The sequence below is a fragment of the Euleptes europaea genome, chromosome 4, assembly GCF_029931775.1.
Source record: "Euleptes europaea isolate rEulEur1 chromosome 4, rEulEur1.hap1, whole genome shotgun sequence".
NCBI lineage: Eukaryota > Metazoa > Chordata > Lepidosauria > Squamata > Sphaerodactylidae > Euleptes > Euleptes europaea.
Window position 1 is genome coordinate 87,913,223 of NC_079315.1, and position 12,108 is coordinate 87,925,330.

Genomic DNA, 12,108 nt, shown 5'->3' on the forward strand with positions numbered 1-12,108 from the left:
CTTTCACATAACCTAGGAGCCAGTGTGGTGTAGTGGTTAAGAGTGGTGGTTTGGAGCGGTGAACTCTGATCTGGAGAACCGGATTTGTTTCCCCACTCCTCCACATGAGTGGCTGAGGCTAATCTGGTGAACTGGATTTGTTTCCCCAGTCCTACACATGAAGCCAGCCTTGGGCTAGTCACATTCTCTCAGCCCCCCCCCCCTATCTCCCAGGGTGTCTTTTGTGGGGAGGGGAAGGGAAGGTGATTGTCAGCCGGTTTGAGTCTCCCTTAAGTGGTAGAGAAAGTCGGCAAATAAAAACCAACTCTTCTTCTTCTTCTACCTTTTAACTGGAGATACCTATTACCAGGGACTGAGCCTGGGCCCTTCGGTTTGCCAAGCAGATGTTCTACAATTGAGCCTCATAAGAAGAGTTCTAATGGGAACTTACAATGAGTTTTAGGAAATAATAAAAATGTTAAAATAAATATGAACAGCAATAACATATTAACAATGTATATCAATCAGAGAGCAATAAAAGCAGCAGCAGAGGGGGAGAACACTGGAACCAACAAAAATAATAATCCATTGCCAAAAGTTCATGGAAATATAAAATGTCTTCACCTGGCACCTGAAATTTTAAAAAATTTGTCAAGTGCAGAGCAGGATTTTCCAAAATAAAACTCCACTACAGAGAACACATGAACACATGAAGCTGCCTTACACTGAATCAGACCCTTGGTACATCAAAGTTAGTATTGTCTACTCAGACCGGCAGCAGCTCTCCAGGATCTCAGGCAGGGGTCTGTCATATCACCTACTTGCCTAATCCCTTTAACAGGAGATGCTGGGGACTGAACCTGCAACCTTCTGCATGCTGAGCAGATGCTCTACTGCTGAGTCATGGCCCCTCCTGCCTCTGGTAGCCACACTCCTCACTTCTACGGATGGGTGCACACAAAGTAGGACCTGTGATGAAGACCTGACAAAGATAAATCCTATAGAACTTAAACCCAGGTGTAACGATCACATTAAATATTACTATTCCACCATGTTTTTAAAATTGCTGACAATATCTATGTTCTGAGCTTTTAATGGCTGTTAATTTTTTATGATTTTAATGATGTTAATGGATTTCTTATTTTTATCTTGTTTTATTTTGTAAGCTGTTTTGAGCAGATTATCTGGACAGGTGGCATATATATTTTCCAAATAAATAAATAAATTGTGGCACCAGGCTCACAAACTCACCTGGGCTTTGAAGAGTCTAGTATTAGCCTAGAAACAGCTGTATATTTTGCCCTTCATGTGATTTATTTTTTGCTTGTGATTTCGGCAGTGATCTGACTCACTGTCGTCTCTGCATACTTAATTTCCGTCCTCAGTTTGAGGGCACAGAACATTCAGATCACCTCCCACCCTACTTAAAATATATTTACAATGCTTTATTCCAAGCAGAGGTCTTAATTTTACTCATTCCTATAACTTGACAGTCTTTATTTCTTTATCTTCAAACAACCACATTATGCTGAAGTCCTAATTTACAGATCGCCACAGAAGAGTTTGAACCCAGTTTTCTTAAAGACAAGCCTAGTACATGGGAATTTTCCAGCACACATTGCCATTGCCAGATTTCCCTGGCAACATGTCAAAGCTTCATGATATAATAAAGTCACTGAACAAAATCCTGGAAACCACACAAAAATATATTAATTCAGATCAAAATAAACTTAAAAGTCGTGACAAAGAGGGGCTGTGGCTCAGTGGTAGAGCCTCTGCTTGGCATGCAGAAGGTCCCAGGTTCAATCCCTGGCATCTCCAGTTAAAGGGACTAGGCAAGTAGGTGATGTGAAAGACCTCCACCTGAGACCCTGAAGAACCGCTGCCGGCCTGAGTAGACAATGGGCAAAAACGCACGGTCACTTACTGCGGTTTCTGCCCAGTTTTCTCCCTGTTTATTCCCAGTTTCACCCAGGATCAAATCCTCGCAAACGAACTGCACTTGATTTGCTGCTGGCTGAGCAATGTGTCGACCCAAAACGAACCCGGATTTGCTATCGAGGAGCCAAACCGTTATCCCTGGCTCGTCTCACATAAACACGAGCCGAGTCTTCTCACGTCACAATGGCCTGCCCGCCTCCAAACCCCTCCCCTCGCAACCCAACCACCTTGTTTGAGATTTTCCCCCCGATATACCGCAACATAGAAATATCAAGAAAATGTTTTGATTAAAAATTACCCCAACGTTGTGTTGATTGGGACAGTGCTTGCTTGCAAAGTGTGGAAAAAGGCGCGATTTCATTGATAATGGCTGGTATGTTGAGAAAGTTCAACTTTTCCGGAAGCGGGGCGTGGACACCAGAGCCGTTACTCTCCTGCCCACCAAATTTTCCTACTCTCATACCACTGCCCGTTATTTGGCTTTCCGGCGTGCTCGTGGCCAAGGAAAATGTCTGTGACAAGATGCCCAGTTGGGGTGAGGGGAGTCTCCTGGAGGGAAAGAGAAACCCTCGACCTCATCTGTTTTTGGGAGGAGGCGAAGGTCCAGGAGGCCCTTGGAGCGTCTCATCGACAAAGTTTTCCAAAAGTTTTTTAAAAGGGGGCACGCAAGGCTGTGGTTGGTCAGTTTGATTCGACCAATCACCAGGGGGAGGGGGCGTTGCTGAACGACCAGGAAGTACATGGCTCCCGCGTTTTCTGTTTGCACGGACGGGGCAGCTCATGGTTTCGCCATGGATCAACAAGGGTCATGCGTACAGATTCTCCCCCAGCCTTGGTTCATTTAATCCTGGCTGGAACGGGGAGGAAACTGGGCAGAAACCGCAGTAAGTGACCGTGCGTTTTTGCCCAATACTGACTTTGATGGACCAAGGGTCTGATTCAGTATAAGGCCGCTTCATGTGTTCATGTGTTCAAATGGGGAGTTTTTCTAGCTTATCCTGCTGACATTCCACTTCAGGGACTTTGTCATTGGTCTTCCAATGGATATTAATTGAAACTTTTGTTCTTAAATGCAAACTTCTATACCCCTGTGAAAGTCAGGCTCTGTATGCAGGTATCATTAGGGTTGCCAACCTCCAGGTACTAGCTGACAACCTCCTGCCATTATAACTGATCACCAGCCGATAGAGATCAGTTCACCTGGAGAAAATGGCTGCTTTGGAAATTGGACTCTGTGGCATGGAAGTCCCTCTCCTCCCTAAACCCCACCTCTTCAGGCTCCGCCCCAAAAATCTCCAGGTATTTCCCAACCCAGAGCTGGCAACCCTGGATATCGATGCATAATCAGGTTGCAATTCCACCTGATTGCAAAGTAACCAGACTGGTTCCCATTACTGCCACTTTCTTGTGTGTCATTGTCTCTGAACCAACATTAGTACAATGAAATGAAATTAGGTCTCCACATCTACTTTGACTTTGCAACCACTAGTATGCTAATGTAATTGAATGTGCTTCTAGCGATTAATAACACAGTCCAGGGGAATGTGCAGGAGGTATGGAGATAGTCAAAGATACTTAAATTATAAGCTGCTATTTCTTTTGGAGGGAAGCACCAGTTTTGAGCAAAAATAGGTTTCCCATGCAAGGATAAGCATAAGAAAAGAATATTCACTCTTCATGTTGTGACTTGAGTATTTACCTCAGTACATAAAATATGTAATAGGCAGAACAAATCCATTGACTCTGCCAAAGAGAAATAGCTTCTAAAGGTATGCGGCAGAGCCATAGGTCAGAAGGGCAAGTAACATACATATAATTGGTTGGGATGTGTTGGGGAGAATTGTTAAACACAGCAAGAGAAGCACAAGTCTGCTGCAGCAATTAGTTTCAAACTTTCCATGACTGGTTGTCGAGTTCTGCAAGCAGACAAATAAAACGAATCCATCCGGAGGATGTTTTAAAAAGCATAAGAGCCATATTACAGAAGTGAGAATACCAAAGGGCAGCAGCATGTTATCACCCACCTCCATCACCGGAGAAAAGAGATGGCACAAGCAAATTAAGTGCCAGCTATTTTTAATGCCTGTGAGTTTAGCTCTTTTAAAACAGGTCACTGTTGATCATTTCTAGGGAAAAGGAGTTGTGCTCTCTCTACCGATGTACATTTATAAATATGTGTAGTAGGTGCTAAATGCTGACCATGCTGGCAAACTCGGATAGCACATGCAAAGGAAGACAAGCTTCCTGCCTCTTAAACAGCTGTCTTCAAATCAGGAATTCCAGTGGGGGCAGCTCCTCTTACACATGCATGGCTGGCTGCACTGTTAAGGGCACAGAAGCTCTGCTCTCGTCCTTTGTTCCTGGCCGTTCTGTAGCATGTAGCCTGATCTATCCTTTGTGTATGTGGGTTTTGTGGTGAATATAAAAATAAAAATTGCTTTGAGTGCAGTTGATTCCACATGAGACCTGGAGCTGATTCCACACGGCAGTGTTGCTCTGTTTCAGCAACTCTAGCCGTGCACTTTTTTTTAATTTGTTTCCACATGACATCGTCCTCAGTTCCTGAACAAATCTTGAATAGCCCCTTTCCCCACCCCCTTCTAAAACCTCCACTTTTAAAAAACCAGACAAAAATGGATCGTGATGGTGGCATCACAACAGCTGGGGGAGGAGGTGCAATTTGCAGGTTGCATGAAACAGTTAACCCATGACTATCCAGGGTTTAAAAAAATCAGAGTTGTGTGGAATCTCTGTTGCAAGGACAAATTGAGCAACAATTGCACCAGCAATGGAGAAATCGCCTTGGGTGGAATCAACCCTATATTGATTTCATTCTGAAGCCTTGACTTAGCCTCTTCTCTCTTTTCATTGCATATGGAGATTTCAGACTTTAGTGTATCTTTTCTTGGAGGGAGCCTCATCTAGTTGGAACAATATCCTTTAACAAAAGAACTTCTACAAAAAGTGCTTGGGTTGGATTCAACCAGATTTTCTGCTGGTGTAAAAGGAAGGTGGGGTTCCCTTTGACCATGGGACCTGCATGTAGAAAAAGCCATATGGGATAAGGGCTTTAGTAAGGAGATGAACTGGGCAAGATTGAGTAAAGAAAGTAAAAAAAATGGGCAAGATTGAGTTATTGGAATCCAAAAAGGTATCTGGGTGTCACTTGATAAAGTTAACTGAAGAAACAGGGGTTTTAGTATTTCAGTGTTTTATCCACACTAAGTCAGTATGGATAAAGCATTGCACAAAACACATTTGAAACAACAGGTGTATGGCATGCTTACAAACCACTTCTTGGCTTTGTCATTCCCCAAAGACACTACACTTGGAAAAACATAACTCAGTCCAGCACTCAAACCATCTGATTCCCAAAGTGGGAAGGCTTACAGTCCATTCCGGAGCCTAGTGGCGCACAGGCATGGCGTGGCTGCGGTGCCGCAGCGGTGCATCCAAAGATGTTTGAGGCTGCTGTGAGCAGGAAAAGGGGCTTTTAAACTGTAAAAAATAAAAATGGGAGGGAACCCCATAGAAAAAACGATGCTGTGCCAGCAAAAACCTGGCGCAGCGCCGCTGAGGCATAGGGGGGCGTTCCCAGGCTGGAAGGGGTTAGGAAGCTGCCTACCAGCCTCTCTGCCCCCCTGAATGCCCCAGGAACGTCCGCGGGATGCCAGCGTAAGCAATTGCGCCAGTGGGAGGCCAAGCTGGCATCCTAGGGCCACGCTGCCGCTGCAGTCCAGGGAGGCCAGTGTGAGTACCGCAAAGCCGGCATCCATGCCATTCTTGGAGGCATTCTTGGTGGCCCGGGGGCCAGCACAAGTGGCATGGATGCTGGCATGGACACTTGCACACCTCCTGCGCTCTTTCAACCTCAGAGTTCAGGAGGCTGAACTCTGAAGCTCTGAGGTTGTTGTCCACAGAGTAATTATTTGTAAAATTCCTGCAATTTTTAAAAGGTTATAGATTGGGATAGCAAGTTACTTATCCTAACCTTATTGTTTATTATTTATATTACTAGTACTTGCAAAATAAAAATAGACTGGGTTTGTGGTATTTCAATTAAGCTGAACTCTTTTTTTTTACATTTTATAGACTGCTGGGTATTCAAATTTTGTTGTCAAAATTTGACCATTTGAATTGAAGTTTGATGTCAAAACTTGAAATCTGCCTTTTGTGACTGCAATGGTTAACACAATTTTTAAAAATACACTGCAAATCATCTATCAGATGCTATCAATTGTTTGGCAGCGATTTCATGTCAGCTGTCAAACTCTGTTGATTGGTTCTGCATGTCAGCCGGTATGTTTCTCATTCTTAGTGACACCCAAAGGCACACACATTTTTCCCTTATAAAATGATACATGACAATAGTGGATATTCATATGTAATCCGTGTCATTTTCACTTTACCATATTATTTTACTTATAGTAAAAGGTTTAGAATGTAAGGTCTAGGGACCAAAAGGTCACAGAGCATGGGCAGTTAGTAAAGTTTCTCACGTATTACCAACTACAAGAACCCCACCCTTTTCACCCCCCAAATCATTCCTTTTGCACCAAAAATATTGAGAACTTTGCTTTTAGAGTAACTTTGCTTTGGGGACTCATTTTTTCATTTTGTGTTTCTTAATATAGTTATAAACCACTTTTCTTCACTCCTAGTGAAATCAGGCACTTTATAATAATACAGCCAATTTTTTAAAAAACCCTCAATTTTAAAACAGATAAGAACAATCCAATCAATTGGTTAATTTAAATTAAAAGCACCCTTGACCAGGGTTATTCTACATATTTTGTGAAGATAGAAAGGGTTAGTGCCGCCCAAACTCCCATTAGCTGCCAAAATTCTGAGGCGGACACTGAGGAAGTCCTTGAACAGACCACCTCCCTTTTTTAGTTCATGCCTGTCCAGGAACTCCCCCCCACCCCAGTATGTTTTACAAAAACTCAAACTCTCCATTTGCACAGGGGCACAATTACCTGTTCATACGAGATACTCAAATTTAATGCACAGTAGCAAAGAGGGCTCATGCTTGTGAGTGAAAGATTTGGTGGAATATAGGGGTGACAGTGGACTGTTTGAGGCCACATTAGTCTACAGCATCCCAAACGGACAGGTTTGACCACTACAGTACAACCCCCCTCTTCTACTATTTACAGCTAATATACATCTATGTACCACAAGAGAGCCAGAGCTGTATCCAGTCTTCTTACGTGGGATGCCGTATTTCCAGGTGGTACTTAAAGACAAATCGCCTCTGCTGAATCACTTGCCTTGAAAACCCAATGGGGTTGCCATAAATCGGCTGCGACTTAACAGCACTTTACACACACATATTTAAAGGCATTAATAGAAGATCATCATTAACAGATATCCTCTCACGAAGCCCATCTGCCTATGTATATTATAATGTCTGTGAAATATTAGTGTCAGAAATCTTTAAATCGAATTAAGAACAGTTATGCTCAACACCATAGTAGATAAAGGTCCAGTCCAACCCCCCACCCCCCGGGATCACTTAAACATAGAGTCATAATGATCTTGAAAATACTACCTGAAACCAGAGCAGAGTTGGGTGGTCAGAGCTGGGTACATGGAACACTGCCACTTTTTGTGGTTTTCAAACCAGAAATATTCCAATGCCAGAACCCAAACGCTCATTCATTAAATTAAAAGTGAAACAATTGTAAAATACCAGTTTTAGGGGGGAAATGTATGTCTGTGCACTCTCTGCCTTTTCTGTCTGAGGTTCTGATGGAAGGGATACCGTCATAAGAATTCCCAACATTATAAATTTCTTGCCAATTTTAATCTGTGATTCTGTGTGTCCCCTATGATGAATACATGTTACCTTCCTGTTCCCTTGTAATTAGTCCCTCATTCTTCCCCTTATTATCCGTGTTCTTTGATGTGTGGTTTTTCACAGTCTACCCAAGCCACAGTTTTTCAAAGCAGGCTGACCTTCGACTGCAGCTCCTCAAAGGGCTAATGCCAACAAAAACATTGCCCGATCTGCTAAACATGACCCAGAGTGCTTCAGGGGGCTTTTACTCTTCCTCCCTCCCGCCAGCTAGAGAGAAACGGGCAACGGGAAAGAGGGTTAGGGTGGACACCCAGGACAGGCTGAACAATTCCTCTCACCACTCTCAGTACAATAACTCATACTGCTGGGGTCACACTTCCATTTGAGTTGCAGAGCCTTTGAAGACTGTGAATCAGATCCAGACTAAATTTGCTCTAATGGAGGGGATGAGATAAATCCCACCAATTCCCTCTTCCTGTTGTAGTCCCCTAGTTTGCCACTCATACTGATCCTGAGGGTCCCCTGTCCCCCACGACAGCATTTCATGGAGATCAGTGGGCTGCAGTAGGAGGGGTGGAGGGCAGGAATGTTCTGTTCCACTGACAGAAGTGCTTTGCATGAGCGGAAAATTTAGTTTGGATCCAGCCCTGCCTGCAGGCTTTGAAGATTAGTGATAATCAACCTAAGGAAGTCCATTTCTTCACACTGTGCAGTGGTGGGATGTGTAGTTCTTTTCTCTAACAGAATTGCTACTTAGCAGTAAATTGTCCACTCTAGTATCAAAAAGATGTTACCGAGTGAACAGGTGGAGTCGACGACAACACATCAACAACGACATTCAGTTGCTAACGTCACACAACGACATTCAGTTGCTAACGTATTAATCAGAGTCCCTGCTCTGGTGCCCCCATATTCTGAGGCCAGGTGGGTGGCTGGCTATCAGAGTCATCACATTTTCTGTGGTACTGCCCCACTTGTAGAACTGCCTTCTCTATTTGGCTGGTGCGTACTCTGACTACTTTTAGATGATAAGTAAAAACCTTTATTTACCTGGCATTTAGTGACTTTGACTTAATTTTGCTGATGTTACTAGAGTTGGGCTGATGTTATTGTTGGCATGTGAATATTATGATCTGCTGGATTTGAAGAATGATGGATTATTTTATGGTGATAACGTTTTATATATATTTGTTGTAAGCCACCTGGATGACTATGGTGGAAAGATGGAATAGAAATTTGGTAAATGAAGAAAATGTGTGGCATGATCCAGAAAACATTTCAGCTGTGTGATCTACAGATCCCTTAAGCGATATACAAAAAAAACAGTCATTAATATTAATATTTATGTTGTTCAAAAATGCTCCTGTATGGAAAACAACTATGAGTAGCAGAGCTTTTGTTTGTACTAGATGTGGCCATACTTTTATATTCGGTGTGAAGCTATGCCTGGTCGTGTAATGTTTCCCAGGTCAGACACTGTAGTTTCCCAGGTCAGACACTGTAATTACTAATGTATCGATGCAAAAAAATTTATCACCATGGGCAAAGATGACTAAAACACCAGTCAATCATTCAATCTGTTAATCTTGCAGATTTATTAAATAATAATAATGAAACAGTGAAAAGCTGAAGACAACAGAAAGTATGGATACTTATGACACTGGTCTTAATGGTTGAGTGCAATTTTAAACAAAGATCTAGAGCCAAGCCTGAGGTTCTTAGGTACTGATTGGAAGATTCTCAAAGTCTATCAGAACTTATGCTGCTAGCCCAATCCACCACATAGGTCTTGGCTACAGTGGCAGAAGCAGTGACTTTCACAGTTACAGCTCATCATTGGTCCCATTCTTCCCAAGGAACTTTCTGATATGGAAATACCTTGCCAGAGAACTTCCAACCTTGCCTTTCAATTAGTTAGGGAAAGGCTACATTGGGGAAACAGATTTATGGGATGCTTTGTGAAGGGCGCAGAATAACTCTGCTCCCTCATGGCCATTGAACAATGCTTAAACCAACAATATAACTGCCCGTGAGGCACGGCCATACCACATCAAGACCGCAAGCAGCCACTGACAAAAAAGTACTGATGTCCACTGAGCTACAGCAATGGCTCATGGGTTCTTTATTTGTTTTTCATATTTCTAAAATACTGTCCCAGTTAGAAAAGCTCTCAAAGAATCCTAAAACATAATTAAAATCAATGTTACAAGAACCTGCTTTAAAAGAGCGGCACTTTGAGGAGCTGTTAATTAACTATGCCACATGTGAGGTGCTGGAGGGGCCTAAGAGGCTGGCAAAAAGAAGATTTTAACCAGACATCTAAGAGTGTCACATGACAGAGCCTTGAAGGATAATCAATTGTGCATGCAACCAGTGCAGGTAAACGAGCCACCCTTTGGCTGTACAGCTATATGAGCATTATCTAATACTGGAACAAAAGATGTCATCATAAGGTCTGGCTAACTTGGAGCAAATTATATCCTTCTATTAAGAAAAAAGGGGGGCAAGCAGTGCAATCCCACACAGGTCTACTCAGCATCCGGTCAAATCTACTCAATGAGGCTTACTTCCAGAAAAGTGTTTTTAGGAGTACACTGTTAGAAGGGTGACTTCAATGGGATTAGAAGGGTTTAAACTCTGTTTAGGATTGCACAGGGACAGAGAATTTACATTTAATAAGGATAAGACACAATACCTACAATATTCAGTGGTCAATGATACAATCCTAAATAGAGTTACGCCCTTCAAAGTCCATTGAAGTCAATGGGCTTAGAAGGATGCAACTTTGTTTAAGATTGGACAGCAAATCTGACACCCTAGGTTACAGCTGTGGAATGTACGACTTCAATGTCATATGAACAGTGCACAGGTGTTTTATATATTGTCATCTAGAAATGTTGCCTTTTTCACTCAGTCTATTCAAAAATATCAAGTATTATTGCTCCTCTGTGGGGAAGTGAAGTTTGATGGCTTAATACCATGTACTTGCTCTTGCTAGCTGAAAACTGTAGATATCAAGATCTTCATGATGCACGATTAATGACTTCGAGCACACAGTATCTCATGACCTGAAGCCTTTAAAAACGAAAGCTAGAACTTAGTAATAATGTAATCAGCTTACAGGATATTGTATGTGCATGAAGACAAATGCATACTAAGGCAATATACTTATATTTAAAAGTGTTCTAAAAACCCTTTAGTGTTCATGATGCAGACTGGTGGATTCATTGGCTTGGTGTCCTCTCACTAATGAAGATAAATGAACATAAATTAAAACATACATCCTCTGCCTTCTCCTCTGTCCTAGAATTGGTGGGGATCAAAAGGCGATTTTGTTCTATCCCCTGCTGTTCATCCTACAGAATTCAGACCACAATCAGGGATAGCCCCTGTCCCCAAGAAATAAACTGAGATATCATGAGAAGATGAACTAAATGATATTATACTTGCAGAAGGCATGCACACATCCCCCGGCACACACAAAAACGAACACAGACTTGAACTGTAGTAACATTTCTTCCATACCAAATGTGGCAAGCCAGACCCTGAACATGTATAACTTTGTGGGTTCCCCAAAATTACTGGAGGATTCAGTATACTTTACGCAAATCTCTTCCAATTTCCCAGTGTTTTGACACAATAAATTTATAGCCGAAACTTTCACTTTCAGACAATTGGAGCAGCTATTTATATTAGATTTGCCAGATCAGTCTTTCAGATACGAGGGATATTTTGGTGCTATGCAACGATTCCATTATATCTATGAAACTGTAGCACTCTGTGTTCAAGATATGAATTGTGTTTTATACAGCTGTGATGTTCTGGAATAGGGTATAATCTCTCAAATTAAAAGGCTCTGGCAATCATAAATGCACATCAAGAATTCTTAACCTGTCACTTTTGCAAATATGATCAACCTTCCTCTTTCTGACATCTCAAATTGCTTGCTTTAGTATCTACAAAACCAGAGTGTAGCTAATAGTGGAATATATGACATTTTCTTCAACTTTCACATGTTATATTAAATATGCTTGGAAGATAAACTTACCAGCTGCTGACACTGGAATGATGGTTGACCAAGGTCTATACCTGCTCCCTAATTGGCAACCTCTGTCGCTTCTTGTGTAGCAACTGCAGTGAATTACGAAAACGAAGAGGGACAGTGTTCCAAATAACTTAAGAAAGAGAACAGGAACAATCACTTCGTTCTCTTTTTTTTCCCCCTTCAGATGAGTTCTGTACCTTCAGAAAGAAGGAAGGAAGGGAGGGGAGAGGAAGTCAACAACCCTTAGCTTTCCTGCAGAAAAATAAGGAAACGACAGATAGCCATCTCATTTTCTCTCAAACAAAATGTTTGGAAAAATAAATATCACAAAACCAAAAGA

The 12,108-nt window shown here is 42.1% G+C and overlaps 1 protein-coding gene across 1 annotated transcript in view; it reads right to left on the minus strand.

Moving 5' to 3' along the window:
* The window catches only part of ZNF366 (zinc finger protein 366), a 29,733-nt gene extending 17,847 nt beyond the window's left edge, over positions 1 to 11,886 (minus strand). Inside the window, exon 1 of the mRNA XM_056848827.1 lies at positions 11,772 to 11,886. The gene's annotated coding sequence lies outside the window, so the exon portion shown is untranslated. The remainder of the gene's footprint in view (positions 1 to 11,771) is intronic.
* Positions 11,887 to 12,108: the final 222 nt, after the last annotated feature.